The following is a 17,421-nucleotide window of genomic DNA, read 5'->3' as shown; positions in this document are numbered from 1 at the left end:
CAGCTACAAATTTTGTTAGCATCTCTTCCAAGTTGGGTTTCCTATCTTGCACCGGTTCCTCTTTTTGGTACATACCCCTTGCTTGTTGTCTAAACTTCTCCTCCTTTGCCTTTTTGTATTCATCATAGGGTAGCCATTCTTTTTTCGGTTTCCGCCAATCATAATCAAACCTATCACCGCTTGAATAACATACTTGCGCCTTTTTATTTCCATTCTCATCCAAGTCGCAATCTCTCGTAAGGTGAGGTCCATTGCAATTTTCACAACCCACCCGAATAGCATGGATTGTTTGATCCATTTTATCCATTCTTCTATCCATGCTTTTCAACATCGCCATCATTGCCGCCATGTCTTCAGAAGCATGATTCACATCTCCCCTAATTGGATTATTCCTAGGAGTGCTTAGAGAATTCTTCAATCAATTGTTTAATCACCGGGGGTGCATTCTTTGTGAGCGGGCCTTGCGAGTCAAGTAGTTGCCTTGTCGTCACATTGACTCCATCATAGAAAATGGAGACTTCTTGTTGACTATTTAAGTCATGATGTGGGCAATTCCTCAATAATCCTTTGTACCTCTCCCACGCCTCATAAAGTGATTCGCCCGCTTGTTGCTCGAAATTGGCTATGGCCTTTTTCAACTTGGATATTTTTGATGGTGGGCAAAATTGGTCAATGAACTCTTCTTTCATCTTGGCCCAAGTCGTGATGGATCTGGGAGGTAGTGATTTTAGCCAATCCTTTGCAGTGCCTTTAAATGTGATTGGTAACATGCGTAGCAAAACAGTATTGCGGGCCACATTTGGAAAGTTGAAATAGTCGGCTATGTCGCTGACCTCTTCTAAGTGCTTGTATGCGTCTTCGTGATCTTTTCCATAAAATGGAATCTCCTGGAGTTAGGCAAGTATGTGGCCCTTGAGTTCGAAATTGGCGTTTGCGGGAATCGCGGGTTGCACGAGTCCTAGGCCGATGTCTTCACGCATCTTCTTCTTCCATTCCCCCATGGGGACTTCATCGATGTTAGCCATGGGAATAGCTAATTCGTCGTCGGAATCGGAATCGTGCCCGAATGTTGGGTCTTCTTCTCCTTCGGTTTCGTACTCGGTGTCCTCTTTGATTGGGTCTTCGCTTGCTAAAGAGGCGCTGGATTCTCCGACTTTCTTGCCCTTTTTCTTGCTGAAAACGGATTTAAGATTCCTTAGTGGTGAGTTCTTCGGTTTTTCGGGATCTCCAATTGTTATGCCTTTGTTTCTTCTAAGTGTTGCTTCCGGATCGTCAAAACGTGGGATCAGTGGTGTGCCTCCTCCCCTGGTCATAAACGTTCTGCAAACAAAAAGAAAGACACGCATAAAAAGAAAAAAAGAAAATTAAAAACGAAAATTTTCTGTTCAGCGATGGACTCGTCGAGTCTGTTCGAAGGGACTCGGCGAGTCGAGTGCAAAAAAAAAAAACAGCAAAAATTTTTAAACAAAATTTCCTAGAAACTACTCCTACAATTCAATCCTAATGCTAAATCTAATAAAAACAGTAACTTTGTGCAAGAAAAATCTCACACAAAGGATCGATAACAATAGTAATCGATTCAAAGTTGGAACCGTTCCCCGGCAACGGCGCCAAAAACTTGATGTGTGTAAAACGAACTAGTTTTAATCCTACTTATAAAATTTAAATTAATCACACAAAAGGCAGTGGACCTGTCTATTGGTGGTATAGTTCTAGTAAGCATGGTATCGAACTCAGGGAACGACAATTTAAACTAATTACTAAAATTATCTAATAGCAACTAACAAATAATAAAAGAGAGGGTTTTCTCTAGTTTTACAAGACTAGAAACTTACTAACTAATACTTCAACTAATTAACTAAAAACTAGATAAGCAAAGATTCGACTAAATTCAAATATGAAGGAGACTTCTGTTTAGATTCAACTCAATTGATCCTATGGTTGATTTTATGGTAATAGTGCAATGGATTAATTCTTCTATTGGCTACCGATTCAGGTGATTAGGTTCACATTCGCTACACTAATCCTTAGAAAATAAACTAACTCAAACAGTGGCCAGTTGTCTAAATTAATTTAATTCCCTAGGTTATTTATTCGGGTTAATTAAGACTTGTAATGGTTAACTAAATTGGCCCTTTAGTTAACCTCTTGTTTATGGTTCATCACACAAGCTCACACGTAAATTTACCTATTTTCTTATTAATTCTAGTTTCACATTCGCTAATCCTAGTCATATAATAAAGTGTTCACATAAATTATACGAGGTAAACAATTAAGAGATGTTCATGCAACTTAATTATCTTCCTATTAACAGAAAAATAGTTATCCTTCACACATATGGTTCTTTAACAAGCTTAAATTAACAAAATCACCAATATTAAACTAATCCTACCATAAATCAAACCATAGTCTCAATATTGTCTCCCCAAACAGAAGTTAAAAGGTTTTAGCTCATGATTGAGGCAATTGAAAGCATAAAAATGAAATCTATATGTCTATTCATGATGAAAAACGATAGATTGAATTAAGAATAATGAAAATTGCCTCTAATATCCTTCGGAATCGGATTTAGGGTTGGATCTTTGTTCTCTAGGTCTTCTCTGACTTTAATTCGCAGCTTTTGTCCCCAAGGGTTCTCTTCTTTCCTTTTGTATCGATCTGAAAAGCCGTATTTATAAATTCGACCCGACTCGCCGAGTCCATGACCGACTCGTCGAGTCCATCACTTAATCCCCGTGTACGGCAAGTTAAGGATTCCTCAGCTTCGCGAATCTTCGTAGCGACTCGTTGAGTCGATGTCAGACTCGCCGAGTTCCTTCCATTTTTTGGTCTTTTCTTCTTTTGATCATTCCAAAACTTCTCGATGGTTACTCCTGCTTCTTTTTGCTTCCGAGCATTCCTTTTTGACTGAAAACATAATTCAAACACTTTTAAGTATCTTTTGTCCATAGTATGCAAATAAATAGCTAATAAATGATAAAAATCAATATTAAATAAAGGGCTAAATATGCACATATCAGTGTTTCCCTTCACTCTTGTAAGTTTTCATTACTTATACTTTATTATTGTTTGTACTAGCCTAATGAAAGGCTAAAACCTTTTAAGTGTTAAATAATTTCATGAGATTATGGCTTTATTAAATTTTTAGGAACCGTAGGTACCATATAGTTATTTGAAATACAAAAGTCTAGGTTGATAACATGTAATTTAATTGGAAATGTTTTACCATTAGTCGTGATGTTGCCCACCTTTTAGCCAAAGTTTGGCGTTGTTAGGGTTGTTATCATTGACTCGGTATATATTAACGTTTCAAATTAAATTATTTGTTATTTTAATTAATCTTATGACTGTATTTTGGCATAACTATATTGGTACCCCTGGGCCTTCTCTCTCTCTCTCTCTCTATATATATATATATATATATATATATATATATATATATATATATATATATATATATATATATATATATATATGTGGGGTTAGGTTATTTTGTTTTTTAAATTTATTGTGTGGTAGAATGCACCAATAGGAATTTAGTAAATTAAATCATTATTTAATTAAATAAATAAATATATTAAATGATTTCCATAATTATATGTATATTAAATGATATCCATAATTATAATTATATTTTTATGGAAACTAATTAAATCCGTCATTAATGTCAGCAATAACATTCTTTCAGAATGAATTCGCATCTAGGTTTTATATATGAGTTCGTATTTTGTTTTAGGACTCACTCACTTAAAATACAATAAAGTTGCATGGAATATGAAGAACGAGAGTGTATTCTAGTAGAATACACTCTCATTCTGCTGGAATACACTCTCATTCTTCTAGATATGAATTCATTCTGAAAGAATATTATTGTTGACATTAATGACGAATTTAATTAGTTTCCATAAAAATGAGTTATAAGTATGGATAGTATTTAATATACATATAATTAATACTAAATTCCTATTGGTGCATTCTAGCACACAATAGATGTGAGAAATATTTGAACCTACCTCTCTCTCTCTCTCTCTCTTTCTATATATATATATATATATATATATATATATATATATATATATATATATATATATATATATATATATATATATATATATATATATATATATATGTGACAACCGTCAAATTTCGGTCAATTCAAAGTCAACAAGTCAAACCGGTCAACTCCAATAACCCTTGTATGCTAGGGTTTACGTTATGTAATCACTATACAATTCGCTATTTTAATGAGAAATCATCATTTGGAAAGTTCATGTGTTTGATTTTCCTTAGCCTTAACAATGCTAAACAACAAACCAAAGCGATAAAACACTATTGCACAATCATCGGGATTGTGTAAGACACTAAATCATGGCTTAACGGGGTTTATGGACCTTTCGTTGCGAAGCCGGACACTCAAAAAGATCACAAACGAAACCTCTCACAATCTCTTTCACTCAACCTCTCTCTATTAAAATCTCTCCCAAATCTCTCCCGAATCTCTCCCAAATCTCTCTCAAAAGTTCCTTTAATTTTTTGTAATCATTCGGGCCATCCCGACCCTTAACTGGGTCAAAAACCACTTGAAACGGGGTAAAAACGGGTAAAATAGGCTTAAGGACCCAAAATATATAAATCTCCAGGGTTTTTATAAAAATGTATTAAAAGAATTGGTGGTTGGATTAATTATTGAGGGAATATTTGATTTTCCTTATTTTATGACAAAAGCAAGCCACCACCACCTCACTCTATGATCATCCACTCTTTCCCACTACTCCTTGTCTCCTTAGTGGACCTTTACAACCAATCTCCAGCTCTTCCCACGTTCTAAGAGCTGGAGGATTGATCCTCTCTCCTCATTCTCCATAAAAACTCTTTCATTCTACACTTAGCAACCAAGAACACTCTCCAAAATTCTCTCATCTTTTCTCTCAACTTCAAGAACTTCAAGGCTTTCTCCAGGGATTTCTTGCTTCAATTAGTAAGTATCTTCATCATTCACATAATTATTAAACTCCATTCTACTCAAATCATTGATATCTTACACAAGTTCCATCTTATTCGGTGTTAGATTTTCGAATCATCAAGACATCTTCTTAGTGTTCTTGAGTTGAACACTTCCTCTCTCTCACTTTCATCCACTGAAACCACATAAGGTGAGTTCATACCATACATTTACATGTTTTTCTTAAGTTTTAAGGGGGGAATACAAGTAAAATCATCAAGAACACAATTAAACTTTTTCTAACAGATTGCATCAGAAAAGATGGACGTTAATCACGGACTGTTTTGGCTAACTTAAAAATTTTAGTTTTCAAAACTGTTTCATATGCAAGTAGTTCAAACTCTTAGCTTTAAAATGAGTACTTGCACACCTCCAAATGATTTTTCTACAATTAATGGTGATTTTTACAAAACTGCCTGTCATTTCAGAGGCAAACCCCGACCAGTCTGTGATTATGAACATTTTCACCTCTGTTAGAGATCACTAAAAATCATGATAAAATTCACGAACAAACTAGACTCATATTCCAAACTCTCAAAATTTGCGGATTTGGATTTAGAGCTGTGATGATTTTTCTATAAATTTTCTAAGAACGGTAACAGAAACTGTTTTTAACGAAAAGTTGCTGTTAATTTCATTTCATCTTGTAACATGTTGAGCAAGGTGTATATCTTTATGTGACTATATGTTACTGCAATATATGACATTTTATCTTAATATTTAGACACACATCAGTTTACAAATGGATTTGGTCATATAAAATATAAAGAATAACAAGTGATTATAATCAAAGTACAATCGATACATTCAAACATTAAATAAACTATTTTGAATATAGTTTGCATACATTACCACGTACTACCCTTGGTTGATAAACTATAATAGGTATAGTTTATGATACATTACATAACACATACATTTAAAAAGGGTACATTTATACAAAGGATATTTTCATTAAGCAAGGTACGGCCATACGGTACCAAGTTTTCATAACACGAAATTCCGTTAATGACTTTGTGAGACAATTACTTCAAATTACCATTAAGTCCTGTATTGTAACCAGAGTCTCCTTGAGGGAGAGCGTGATACTTGTGTATAGATCTATATTGGGTTTGACAAACCCACACCTAAACTGCATGCAACAGTTAGACCGATAGGTCTGGGGTGACAAATGTCATAACATTTCCGACGCCTGAAGAACGTCGTTTTAGGCAACCTTGGTCATAGTATGGTTATAATAAACTCACATAAAGTATTAACAAACATTGGAATTTACGGGAACTTCATTAAAATTTAACGAGTTTATGTCGATTTAAACTTGCATTGTTTTACTATAAATATGACAAATTACTTGTACATTTCGGTCTTTGGGTTTTAAGACTACATTTACACATTAAGGAAAATATTGGATTTTTCTAACACAAATACTACTTTTACAAATGAAAAGCTTATGAACTCACCAACCTTTGTGTTGACACTTTTTCAAACAACTTGTATTCTCAGGAAATCATTAAACAGGTAATCAAGTGCTTTTGAGGATGGGACGCTAAGGCGTCTACTATTTCATATTTTATCAACATATTGTAATTGATTCGTAAACATGTAATTCATACAATGATGTAATATTTTTTCAATTATATATATGTTGGTTGTGTTTGCTTGAATTACTATTACAATTGCTGTTATGATACTATACATGAAGTCCTCCACCCCCGGACGTTTCCGCCATCCTTGGTTTGGGGGTGTGACAGATTGGTATCAGAGCGCAGTTTATAGTGAATTAAGTATATCAAACCACACAAGATATACAAACTATAAACACAATTGGGACTAATAGTCTCTGATTTGTGCATTTTTCAAATAAATATACCTTTAGAAAATAAATGATTCTTTTTATTAAAAAGTATAAATACATGCATACATGCTCACATAGTGTCATAACTAGAAGAACATAAAATAAAAGAAGAGGAGTTGTACATTATGGGTATGCCTTGGTATATGTAAATCAAGTCTGGGAAGGATATAGCCTGATCAACTATATCTGTCCGGGAATTGACTTGCATATACCGGGGGATGGTCAGGATGGACAACAAATCTAACAAACTCGTCTTACCGCTAGTACGCCTCATTCACGAAGCCGGTCTATAAGGGGGGTATAAGGTTGTTGCCTGTAAAATGGCAATTTAATGGGTGTCCACTCTCACCCACCGCTTCCTTGATCGGTGAAGGGTCGTTAGTCGAACGGGTAAGACAAGGACTTATAAATTCTCATTAAAAGTATGATGAATATTATAAAGTAACTAAATGCTTTAAGAACTCGAAACTAAACATTTACAAATACTATAGGAGTATTTTGTGTTACTATAATAAAAATATTTTATACTTTCATTTTACCTCATAACCCAATGTATTGGGTCAATAAAAAGTATAAAATCGTATGTATCGTAAACATACCGGAAAACAACGTAATAATATACTTTATGTATAAAAGATTTCTCTCCCTATAAATACACTTTTACTAAAAGTACATTGGTTTACGACTTATGACAGAACCATGCCGCCAAGAAGAAGACCAAGACCTTCCAGCAACACAGCAACACCTCCTCCGCCGCCGCCTCCACAGTTTGATCCCGCGATGTTCCAGGCTGCAGTAACAGCAGCCGTAGCAGCCGCAATGTCACATATAGGGACCAACGGAGCTGGTGGTTCGGGATCGGGAGCTACACACTCTATCCACGGAGACAGTACGTGGCGTGCAAAAGAGTGTTCATACAAGGACTTCACAAATGGTAAACCCGACAACTTCAATGGAAGCGGGGGAGTCATCACGTTGATGCAATGGTTTGAAAAGACCGAAGTAGTCTTTCAGGTGTGCTCCTGCCCCGAAGCGAGCAAAGTTAAGTTCGCAACCTTAACCTTCACCGGCCGGGCCCTTACTTGGTGGAACTGCCGGGTTAAGTCACTTACTCTCGAAGTGGCTAGCTCCATAACCTGGGCAGAACTAAAAACGTTGATGATGAAGGAGTACTGCCCGAGAGGTGAAATTCAAAAGCTGGAACAAGAACTCTGGAACCTCAGGATGACGGGCTCTGACCTTGAAACCTACACCACCCGATTCAATGAATTGGCTCTCCTCTGCCCAACCATGGTTACCCCGGAGGAGAAAAAGGTGGAGCGATACCTTTGGGGACTGTCTCTCCACGTGCAAAGTAGTGTCCTGGCTTCAAGGCCAACTACTTTTGACAGTGCCAGGGAGCTGGCACAACAACTTGTTGACCACCGAGCCGGTCATAATACTACAACCACCACCACTGATAAATCAAAAGGGGGAAACAACAAAAGGAAGTTCTGGAACGAAAAGAAGAGCCAACCAGCACAGGACCCCGCTAAGAAGCAACAAATTGTTGCTGTCCATGCTGCCACTAATGCTGCCACTACTGCTACCACTCCAGCACCACCGAAGCCATATGCGGGAAAACTACCTAAGTGCAACAAGTGCAACTTTCACCACAATGGTGCTTGTAGGGAGATGCACTGTAACAACTGCGACAGGAAGGGGCACACTGCTCGTTTCTGTAAAGCGCCTGCTCAACCAATCAACCAAGTCGCCAGTACGGGGGCAACCCGGACCTGCTACAACTGTGGAGACGCAGGTCACTTCAAAAGAGACTACCCCAAAGCACAAGCCCCTAATGCTGGTGGAGTAGGAAGAGTCCTGGCAATAGGACATGGGGAAGCAGTCGAGGATCCCACGGTGGTTACCGGTACGTTTCTCCTCAATAACTCTTATGCATGCGTACTATTCGATAGTGGAGCGGAGAGGAGTTTCGTGAGCCACCAATATAAACATTTACTTGAACAAAATCCCCAATCACTAAAGGATACTTATGTAGTAGAAATGGCAAATGGTAAAGTAGAACGCACTAGCGATATATACTCAGAATGTACTCTCACTCTAGACAACCATACATTTAAAATTGACCTGATGCCAGTCACCATAAAAAGTTTCGACGTAATCATCGGGATGGATTGGTTAGTTCCTCACCGTGCCGACATTCTATGTTACGAAAGGGCCGTTCGCCTCAATCTACCAAATGACGAAACCCTTCTTATCTATGGTGACAAACCTAGTGCGAATTTACAAATCATCTCATGCATCAAAGCCCAAAAGTATCTCCGGAAGGAGTACCACGCCTTCTTAGCCCACATAGTAGACAAGAAACAAGACGTGAAAGACATCAAGGACATCCCCGAAGTGTGTAACTTCCCAGATGTGTTCCCAGAGGATCTTCCTGGTGTACCACTCGCACGACAAGTCGATTTCAGAATTGACTTAATACCCGGAGCTACCCCCGTAGCCAGAGCTCCATACCGCCTCGCACCATCAGAAATGCAGGAGTTGTCCAGTCAATTAACCGAGCTTTTGAACAAAGGGTTCATCAGACCAAGCTTCTCACCTTGGGGAGCACCAGTCCTTTTTGTAAAGAAGAAGGACGGATCCTTTCGCATGTGCATCGATTATCGGGAACTAAACAAGCTCACCATCAAAAACCGATATCCTCTGCCCCGAATCGACGACCTTTTCGACCAACTCCAAGGAGCAAATTTCTTCTCAAAGATCGACCTAAGGTCAGGCTACCATCAACTACGAGTTCAAGAAGAAGATATTCCCAAAACTGCATTCAGAACTCGCTATGGGCACTACGAGTTTGTGGTGATGTCCTTCGGTTTAACAAACGCACCTGCGGTATTCATGGACCTAATGAATAGAGTGTGTCGACCCTACCTAGACAAGTTTGTAATCGTATTCATCGACGATATCTTGATCTACTCGCGAAGCGAGGAGGAGCATCGCCTACATCTACGCTAAGTGCTAGAGACGCTAAGAGCGGAGAAGCTTTATGCTAAGTTCTCTAAGTGTGAATTCTGGATTAGAGAAGTGGATTTCCTTGGACATGTGGTAAGTGAGAAAGGCATACATGTGGATCCCTCCAAGATCAAGGCAATCGAGAATTGGTCAGCACCCAAGACGCCAACCGAAATTCGACAATTCCTTGGGCTTGCTGGCTACTATCGAAGATTTATACAAAACTTCTCCAAGATTGCGAAACCACTCACCACTTTGACGCAGAAAGGTGTGATATTCAAGTGGGAAAATAAACAAGAAACTGCTTTCCAAACGTTAAAACAAGCCCTATGCAGCGCACCGATCTTGTCTCTCCCAGAGGGAACCGAGGACTTCGTAGTGTACTGTGATGCTTCGAATCAAGGCCTCGGATGTGTGCTCATGCAGAGAGGGAAGGTTATCGCGTATGCATCGAGACAGCTTAAGACGCACGAGGTTAATTATACTACGCACGACCTGGAATTAGGAGCAGTGGTATTCGCTTTGAAGATCTGGAGACACTACCTCTACGGCACGAAATGCACTATCTTCACTGATCACAAAAGTCTTCAGCATATCCTCAATCAGAAAGAGCTCAACATGCGACAGAGGAGATGGGTGGAGTTGCTGAATGACTACGAGTGCGAAATTCGTTATCATCCGGGCAAGGCCAATGTAGTGGCCGATGCTCTAAGCAGGAAGGAGTACTCGGGCCGCCGAGTAAAATCCTTAACAATGACAATCCATTCCCACCTGACCATACAAATCAAGGAAGCTCAACTAGAAGCTTTGAAACCAGAAAAAGTGGCAGGAGAGACATTAAGGGGAATGGATAAAAACTTAGAAGTCAAGGAGGATGGAGCACGTTATATCATGAACCGGATTTGGACACCGAAGTTCGGTGGACTCCGAGATGTCGTCATGAATGAAGCACACAAGACTCGATACTCCATCCATCCCGGGTCGGATAAGATGTATCTGGACCTCAAGAAATTATACTGGTGGCCGAACATGAAAGCTGAGATTGCTACCTATGTGAGCAAGTGCCTGACTTGCGCTAAGGTCAAAACCGAATACCAGAAACCATCCGGGCTATTACAACAGCCGGATATACCTGAGTGGAAGTGGGAACGAATAACAATGGACTTCATAACCAAGCTGCCTAAGACATCGGGCGGTCTTGACACAATATGGGTAATTGTAGACAGATTGACCAAATCAGCACACTTTCTTCCAATAAAAGAAACCGACAAGATGGAGAAGCTGACTAGAACGTACATCAGAGAGATTGTACGACTCCATGGTGTGCCGATATCCATTATCTCCGATAGAGATAGTAGATTTACCTCACGGTTTTGGCAGTCTCTACAAAAATCATTGGGAACTAGGCTTGACATGAGTACGGCCTACCACCCACAAACCGACGGACAGAGCGAGCGAACCATTCAAACGTTGGAAGACATGTTAAGAGCTTGTGTGATAGACTTCGGTAAAGCATGGGATACCCATCTACCGCTTATCGAATTCTCCTACAATAACAGCTATCATACTAGCATCAAAGTCGCTCCATTCGAAGCTCTTTACGGTCGCAAATGCAGATCACCCCTGTGTTGGGCTGAGGTGGGGGATACACAGCTAGCTAGAGGGCAAGTCTCTAATAGCACTCTCACCGGTCCAGAAATCATCCGCGAAACCACCGAAAAGATCGTACAAATTCGAGCACGACTTAAAGCCTCAAGAGACCGACAGAAAAGCTACGCGGACAAGCGGAGGAAACCCTTGGAATTCCAGGTGGGAGACCGAGTCCTTTTGAAAGTCTCACCCTGGAAAGGCTTGATACGCTTCGGAAAGCGTGGGAAGCTGAATCCAAGATACATAGGACCTTTTGAGATTCTCGCTAGAATCGGCCCCGTAGCTTACAAACTCAATCTACCCCGCGAACTTAGTAATGTGCATCCTACCTTCCACGTCTCGAACTTGAAAAAGTGCCTATCCGATGAGACTCTCATTATTCCACTCGAGGAAATCGAGATCAATGAGAGCCTCAACTTCGTGGAAGAACCTGTGGAGATCATGGACCGAGAAATCAAACGAACGAAACAAAGTCGTATTCCCATCGTGAAGGTACGTTGGAACGCTAAACGAGGACCCGAATTCACCTGGGAACGCGAGGATCAGATGAAACAAAAGTATCCACATCTCTTCCCAAACTCTTGAAATCCCAGTCAAAATGAAAATTTCGGGACGAAATTCCTTCTAACGGGGGGATGATGTGACAACCGTCAAATTTCGGTCAATTCAAAGTCAACAAGTCAAACCGGTCAACTCCAATAACCCTTGTATGCTAGGGTTTACGTTATGTAATCACTATACAATTCGCTATTTTAATGAGAAATCATCATTTGGAAAGTTCATGTGTTTGATTTTCCTTAGCCTTAACAATGCTAAACAACAAACCAAAGCGATAAAACACTATTGCACAATCATCGGGATTGTGTAAGACACTAAATCATGGCTTAACGGGGTTTATGGACCTTTCGTTGCGAAGCCGGACACTCAAAAAGATCACAAACGAAACCTCTCACAATCTCTTTCACTCAACCTCTCTCTATTAAAATCTCTCCCAAATCTCTCCCGAATCTCTCTCAAAAGTTCCTTTAATTTTTTGTAATCATTCGGGCCATCCCGACCCTTAACTGGGTCAAAAACCACTTGAAACGGGGTAAAAACGGGTAAAATAGGCTTAAGGACCCAAAATATATAAATCTCCAGGGTTTTTATAAAAATGTATTAAAAGAATTGGTGGTTGGACTAATTATTGAGGGAATATTTGCTTTTCCTTATTTTATGACAAAAGCAAGCCACCACCACCTCACTCTATGATCATCCACTCTTTCCCACTACTCCTTGTCTCCTTAGTGGACCTTTACAACCAATCTCCAGCTCTTCCCACGTTCTAAGAGCTGGAGGATTGATCCTCTCTCCTCATTCTCCATAAAAACTCTTTCATTCTACACTTAGCAACCAAGAACACTCTCCAAAATTCTCTCATCTTTTCTCTCAACTTCAAGAACTTCAAGGCTTTCTCCAGGGATTTCTTGCTTCAATTAGTAAGTATCTTCATCATTCACATAATTATTAAACTCCATTCTACTCAAATCATTGATATCTTACACAAGTTCCATCTTATTCGGTGTTAGATTTTCGAATCATCAAGACATCTTCTTAGTGTTCTTGAGTTGAACACTTCCTCTCTCTCACTTTCATCCACTGAAACCACATAAGGTGAGTTCATACCATACATTTACATGTTTTTCTTAAGTTTTAAGGGGGGAATACAAGTAAAATCATCAAGAACACAATTAAACTTTTTCTAACAGATTGCATCAGAAAAGATGGACGTTAATCACGGACTGTTTTGGCTAACTTAAAAATTTTAGTTTTCAAAACTGTTTCAGATGCAAGTAGTTCAAACTCTTAGCTTTAAAATGACTACTTGCACACGTCCAAATGATTTTTCTACAATTAATGGTGATTTTTACAAAACTGCCTGTCATTTCAGAGGCAAACCCCGACCAGTCTGTGATTATGAACATTTTCACCTCTGTTAGAGATCACTAAAAATCATGATAAAATTCACGAACAAACTAGACTCATATTCCAAACTCTCAAAATTTGCGGATTTGGATTTAGAGCTGTGATGATTTTTCTATAAATTTTCTAAGAACGGTAACAGAAACTGTTTTTAACGAAAAGTTGCTGTTAATTTCATTTCATCTTGTAACATGTTGAGCAAGGTGTATATCTTTATGTGACTATATGTTACTGCAATATATGACATTTTATCTTAATATTTAGACACACATCAGTTTACAAATGGATTTGGTCATATAAAATATAAAGAATAACAAGTGATTATAATCAAAGTACAATCGATACATTCAAACATTAAATAAACTATTTTGAATATAGTTTGCATACATTACCACGTACTACCCTTGGTTGATAAACTATAATAGGTATAGTTTATGATACATTACATAACACATACATTTAAAAAGGGTACATTTATACAAAGGATATTTTCATTAAGCAAGGTACGGCCATACGGTACCAAGTTTTCATAACACGAAATTCCGTTAATGACTTTGTGAGACAATTACTTCAAATTACCATTAAGTCCTGTATTGTAACCAGAGTCTCCTTGAGGGAGAGCGTGATACTTGTGTATAGATCTATATTGGGTTTGACAAACCCACACCTAAACTGCATGCAACAGTTAGACCGATAGGTCTGGGGTGACAAATGTCATAACATTTCCGACGCCTGAAGAACGTCGTTTTAGGCAACCTTGGTCATAGTATGGTTATAATAAACTCACATAAAGTATTAACAAACATTGGAATTTACGGGAACTTCATTAAAATTTAACGAGTTTATGTCGATTTAAACTTGCATTGTTTTACTATAAATATGACAAATTACTTGTACATTTCGGTCTTTGGGTTTTAAGACTACATTTACACATTAAGGAAAATATTGGATTTTTCTAACACAAATACTACTTTTACAAATGAAAAGCTTATGAACTCACCAACCTTTGTGTTGACACTTTTTCAAACAACTTGTATTCTCAGGAAATCATTAAACAGGTAATCAAGTGCTTTTGAGGATGGGACGCTAAGGCGTCTACTATTTCATATTTTATCAACATATTGTAATTGATTCGTAAACATGTAATTCATACAATGATGTAATATTTTTTCAATTATATATATGTTGGTTGTGTTTGCTTGAATTACTATTACAATTGCTGTTATGATACTATACATGAAGTCCTCCACCCCCGGACGTTTCCGCCATCCTTGGTTTGGGGGTGTGACAATATATATAGTTGAGATCAGTTGAGAACTCATAGTTTCCCGAGAACCTAAGAACTAAAGATGGAGCGTTGGATCAAAATCAAATCATTAAGGGCATGATCGTCATCATACCAATCCCACTTAATTTTTTGTATTATTGGAAATATTAATAAAAAGCTCTCAAATTAACATTATAAAACAAAATTTTGGATTTTTTTATAAAAACAAATAAATTTCGTTTTTTTTTTAAACTGCAGATTTTTTTTAACTTTTTTGGAAAGCATAAATTTTTAAAAAATTTGAATTTTTTTTAAAAACTGCAATTTTTTTGAAAAAAAAAATGCATTTAAAAGAACTGCAAATTTTTTAATAAAACAGTAAATTAAAAAAAACTGTAATTTTTTCAAAAAAACTGCATTTTTTTCTAAATTACAGCAATTTTTTTCAAAAAAAGTGCAACTTTTTCAAAAAAAAACTATAATTTTTTTAATAAAGCTGTATTTTTTAAAAAAATATAAATTTTTAAAAATCAGTAAATTTATATAAAAAAAACTAGAATTTAAAAAAAAAAACTCTAGTTTTTTTAACAAAAAAAATCAACATTTTAGGTGCATGTATTCATATTTTTTTCAAATGAATATATGCATATTTCTTATACTATACTATTCGTAAGTAAAATCATAAAAAATCTCATTTTTATTAATCAATCTATAAACATAATAGTACAAGTATTTTATTCGATACAAAATAAAATATAAAAAATAAAAAATGCTACGAAGATTCACAATGTTATCATTTCGTCATTTCAAGATTTTCATATTTTCTTCAATTTATCACTTTTCACATCTTCAATATTTTCCACAAATTCTTCAAAATCTACAAGAAAAATAAAAAAATTTGATTAATACAAGAACACTCACAAAAATACACATGCATATATCATATAAGATTTACATGTGATTCATATGTGAATTACATGTGATTTACATGTGAATCACATGTAATTCATATGTGAGTTACATGTTATTTACATGTGAATCACATGTAATTCTTATGTGATCTACATGTGAATCATATGTAATTCATATGTGAATCACTTGTGATTCATATATAACTCATATGGGATTCACTTGTGATTTACATGCGATTTTATATGTGAATTACATGTGATTCATATGTGAATCACTTGTGATTTACATGTGAATCACTTGTGATTTATATGTGAATCACTTGTGATTCAAATGTGATTAACTTATGAATCACAGACAATTCACATATGAATCACATGCGATTCACATATGAATCACATTTACATATGACATCATATGCGAATTTTATTTAATTTTTATATGTATCACATGTGATTCATATGTGAATCACATGTGATTTATATGTGAATCATATTTGATTTACATGTGAATCAAATATGAATAATATGTTAATCATATGTGATTCACATGTGAATCATATGTGATTTACATGTAAATCACATGTGAATCAAATATGATTAATATGTGAATCACATGTGATTCATATGTGATTCACAAGTGAATCACATGTGATTTACATGTGATTTATATGTAAATTACATATGAATCACATGTAACTCATATGTGATTTACTTGTGATTTACATGTGAATTACATGTGATTTACACGTTAATCACATGTAATTCATATGTGAATCACTTGTAATTTACTTGTGAATTACATGTGATTTATATGTAAATTACATATGAATCATATGTAACTCATATGTGATTCACTTGTGAATTACATGTGAATCACATGTAATTCATATGTGAATCACTTGTGATTTACGTGTGAATTACATGTGATTCACTTGTGATTTACATGTGAATCACATATAATTAAAATAAACTATAAGATTAGAAAAAATAAATAATTAAGATGATTAAATGTGATTCACATGTGTCACAAATGATTCACATCTAAATCACAAAGGATTCACATGTAAATCACAAGTGATTCATGAAGCTTAATATAGAAGCAATTACCACAAATCAGATATGGTTAATTAGCTGATAGACAAAATATAATGTTGTTAACAAATGAGCTACAATTTTTATCATATTCATGTATAAGTTGATCAACATTTTATAGGTAAAAATAATATGTAAATGTTACTATTATGCTTTACTAAAAAGAGATGGGGCTGATATTAATATGTAAATGTTGTTCCTTTTAATTTTTTTGACAATTTAAAATGTAAATATTTACCTATAGAGAAGATGCACAAGTGAATAAAGCTTCACATTGATCAAGAAGAGCTATAGCTTGTGCTATTACAGTCGCAAGTTCAGAAACCACCTAATTTGTCCCCTCCAACTATAGAAAAGCAATTTATTTACAACATCATTCACTTTTATAAACTTCAAGTGAATAAGTATTAAAATATATAAAACTCACTCTTGATAGTGTATATCGTAAGGAGGATCCAGTCGACTGCATTACTTGAATAACACCATAACATTGGATAATATCTGCTGCTAGATTTCATTGTACCTCCAGAAGAGCAAGCTACTATAATCTTTGAGTTTTTATCTAATTTGGATGCAACATCTGTTCCAGACAAACATTGTGTCTGATTAAGTACTCAATACAGGACTGAATGGGGTTGAAAATTGCAATGATTTTTTTTATATAAAAAAA

General features: G+C 36.4%; 2 long non-coding RNA genes and 1 other non-coding gene across 4 annotated transcripts; all 3 read left to right on the top strand.

The window, feature by feature from the left end:
• The first annotated feature begins 534 nt into the window (after window positions 1-534).
• On the top strand, window positions 535-641 carry LOC145151694 (small nucleolar RNA R71). Its single transcript, XR_013732255.1, has one exon. It is a non-coding gene; the product is annotated as a small nucleolar RNA R71 (small nucleolar RNA).
• A 4,093-nt stretch (window positions 642-4,734) lies between these two features.
• Window positions 4,735-7,658, top strand: LOC145106344 (uncharacterized). Of its 2 annotated transcripts, none has more exons than XR_013707544.1 (3): window positions 4,735-4,978; window positions 5,069-5,153; window positions 7,553-7,658. It is a non-coding gene; the product is annotated as an uncharacterized LOC145106344 (long non-coding RNA). The 2 variants fall into 2 exon arrangements; XR_013707543.1 differs by lacking the exon at window positions 7,553-7,658 and adding an exon at window positions 6,506-6,666.
• A 5,080-nt stretch (window positions 7,659-12,738) lies between these two features.
• On the top strand, window positions 12,739-14,685 carry LOC145106337 (uncharacterized). The gene is made up of 3 exons (XR_013707541.1): window positions 12,739-12,997; window positions 13,088-13,172; window positions 14,525-14,685. It is a non-coding gene; the product is annotated as an uncharacterized LOC145106337 (long non-coding RNA).
• Window positions 14,686-17,421: the final 2,736 nt, after the last annotated feature.

Source organism: Lactuca virosa, chromosome 1, assembly GCF_052849685.1.
Source record: "Lactuca virosa cultivar CGN04683 chromosome 1, Lactuca_virosa_CGN04683_v6, whole genome shotgun sequence".
NCBI classification, from domain to species: domain Eukaryota; kingdom Viridiplantae; phylum Streptophyta; class Magnoliopsida; order Asterales; family Asteraceae; genus Lactuca; species Lactuca virosa.
Note: the sequence above shows the minus strand (reverse complement) of the source record. Positions and strands in the feature narration are given on the sequence as shown.